Source organism: Hyalella azteca, unplaced genomic scaffold (assembly GCF_000764305.2).
Source record: "Hyalella azteca isolate HAZT.00-mixed unplaced genomic scaffold, Hazt_2.0.2 contig16339, whole genome shotgun sequence".
Classification (NCBI taxonomy): domain Eukaryota; kingdom Metazoa; phylum Arthropoda; class Malacostraca; order Amphipoda; family Hyalellidae; genus Hyalella; species Hyalella azteca.
This window is the reverse complement of record NW_025946163.1, coordinates 158,716-162,121: the sequence shown is the minus strand read 5'-3', so window position 1 is coordinate 162,121 and position 3,406 is coordinate 158,716.

Genomic DNA, 3,406 nt, shown 5'->3' with positions numbered 1-3,406 from the left:
AAATTATTGCAGGGGTAAATGGCGTATCAAATGTGCATTTAAAGATCAGCATTAATGTCTCTTTTACTTTATGAAAAAATCGGCATATTGAAAAAACACAGATTTTCAATATTAAAAGACAAAACAAGCGAATAAATCAGAAGAACTTCACAATTTAATACGGAAATTTTAATGAAACATCACTCAAGATGCGCAGAAGTGCAAGTAGAAAAAATAAATCAGAAAAACTACATAATATTTTATATTCCATGAATGTATTTTTTATAGAAATTGCACCTAAGAATGAAACTTAAATAAAATAGAATATATGATTGGAAAATTTGTTGTTCTTGATTGTACAGTTTTCCGCCTATGACGCGTGACCAAAAACACGAATAAATTCATTCACGCCTATTCATTTTTGCTTACAAAATAAACAACCGATCTCATGGTTGAACTTCACCTTGATTCTTGAGTTCAGTTTCACAAACACGTGTTGAAAAAAAGCTAATCGCGGTATTAACATATTTTCGTAGTTATTCCACACTCGTTTTTTTGTTAATAAAGAATAAATTTCTTTAGTATATCGCAATACTTTTTTATACCCAGAATAAATTTCTTTATTGTTACCGCAAAGAATCGAAAGAAATTTATTTTACTGATAACTTTTAATGACGCGCATTTGTATTGACGAAGAGACGTAAGAGCTTGGCCGTCTCCGACGCCTCCATGGCACAAAACTGAGCGCAAAGCCAAACTTTATCGCTCGCTGCCACAGTGAGCGTTTCCGCTCGAACCAAGACCTGATAACCACAAATTCTCAGAACTCGAGAGAAAATAGAGATAAGTTCAGGCAAAAAGGTTTTTCGGTGGATATCGTGATTAAAAAATCATAAAAAATATAACTCAGTACTCAGTGACAGAGCGCATTTTCGCGTCGACGAAAACGTGAATTCACGGACGGACAGACAGACGGGCATGGCGAGCACAATAGTGCATTTTTTTCATAAATGAGAAAATGCGCTAAAAATAAAGTGAAATACTATAATGTCGTGCTCGGCAGGTTGAATAGTTCTAGAAGTTAATTTTTACCTTGCCGTGGTTTGTATGCGATCTCTAGTAAAGCTTTCTCATACTTGTATCCTGAATCAATTTTAAGAAACGACACCAAGACTGTGAACGGATGCTGCTATCTCCAGTCGGCTCCGCATGAGCAGCAGCGACATCGAAGTGTTGCAGCATGATGCTCATAGATTTATCCTTTGTAAACTTGTACGTCCGAATGCTACTGAAAAAGCTGAAATTGTCGAGTCTATATTTTGTTTGGAGTTTTTCACTATCAAGTTCACCTCTAAAAAGGATCAATTGTGTCAGTGCAGAGCATCAAATTGAGTACAAATATCTCTTAAAATGGATTAATTCACTTTATTCGTTCGATTTGAGTCCCTCTACCTCATATATTTTTGCGAAATTCGAAGTCAAATTTTATCAAGGAATTGATTATTTTATAGTAAGTCCTGATCAATAGCATTCACTTTCACTATTTTGTGAACTTAATTTCTATGATTTAAGGTATTCTTGAAATTTATTCGCAATTATGCTTATTGAGGCATGATCTATTATTTAGTTTACTTGTACTTTTACAAAGTAACTATTTACATCAAAGTGCGAAATAATACATTCATCACTTCGCTACATAGTTGAGGTTCAGTACTCAACTCATGGTTTACGGAATAAATCCTCCAGATATTTAAAACAAATATCCTAACACTATACTAATATTCTAATATTGAAACCAATATTCTAATATTAAAAAATCTATATTCTAATAATAATACTAATATTATAGCATTAAAACCAACATTCTATTTGAAACTGATATCCTTTCATATACAAATAATAAAATTATAAATCAGAAAAATAAAAAAAAACATAAATTAACTAACATGACAAGTAAAAGATGAAGGTATTAACATTAAAATAAAAAAGATTCAGGGTTTTCGATCCTTAATAGGCAAAATAATGACAGAAATGTAAATTAATGCGAGCAATAGAAATAATTTTACTCAAACTTTCTCGCGATGTTTAATGCAAATAATTGTAGACAACACTACTGAAATATCAGGATGGCGCGTTTATGTAAATGAAAAGGTTCAAGGAAAAGCGACGGAAGTCACTTTTCCTTCAGTAAAAGGCAGAAAAATAAAAAAGTGACTTTTCCTTTTTATGACTACGGGTTTGATCATCGATGAAATTTACAATTCAGATAAGAACGTCGAGAAAAAAACAACAACGGAAAATTCCCATTTCAATTACGATTTTACTCATGTTCATAGTGTGTTTGCAATAATTGAAATAGACTTAACAAGGTTAAAAGAAATAAAAAGATCGGACGCGTATGATTCGTTTCATTTAAACTCAATACAAACCTTTACAAGAATCAAAGGAAGTGTTTTATTTACTGCTTATTTTTTGAGAGCGACTGCCTTCTTGGGTACAGGTTATTAAAGCTGAAAATGGTGCATCATTTATTAGATGTTGTCATTGAAGCTTTGGCCAAGTCAGGTTACCAGCTTTTCGGCCGGGAACTCATCTCTCAGAAGGGATGTCATCATGAAAGGCCAGCCCGTGGGCCATTCTTTCAAAACTCGCTAAGTGAACGTAAGTACTTACGCTCCATTTTCTTGTCCGTGATTGGTGGATTTTGCTTAAAAGGCCGTCAATGATTGGCTGATGAACTTACGATCTCTTAACTTTTTTTGGAAGTATAGGCCCAGTTCTTTGCTGTTCTGCTCCAGTGGCTGTTTTGGTGGCATGAGTGCAGGAAGAGCAGCTTTCCAATGGAGCAGAACCAACCATTCTCATCTCATCTAATATCCCGACACGATAAGTAACGTGCATAATATCCCGACACGATAAATAACGTGCATAATATCTACGACAAGTATCGTGCATAATATCCCGACACGGTAGGTGTCGTGCACAATATCCCGACACGATAGGTGTTTTGCATAATATTACGATGCAATATATATCGTGCATGATATCCCGACAAGGTAAGTATCGTGTATAATATCCCGACACGGTAAGTATCATGTATAATATCCCGACACGATAAGTATCGTGCACGTTACCTACGCAACCGATAGTCCTCAATATATTCCCTGTGTAATGTTTCAAACTCACAAACGAACTTGAATATATATAATGCATGCCAAAGTGAGTTATATTATTATCAAAAAATATTTAGAAATCCACGTTTCTCATCTTAATATCAATTCCCGCGTATCTTTGACAGGAAACCATGAAACCCTGAACCCGCTTGGCTGCCTGAGCACAGGCGTTCACAAAACATAAGGCATATACCCCTTCTAAGTTCTTTCATACATGCGAGGATTTTTGTTTTTGGCCTAGTAACCATAAAGAG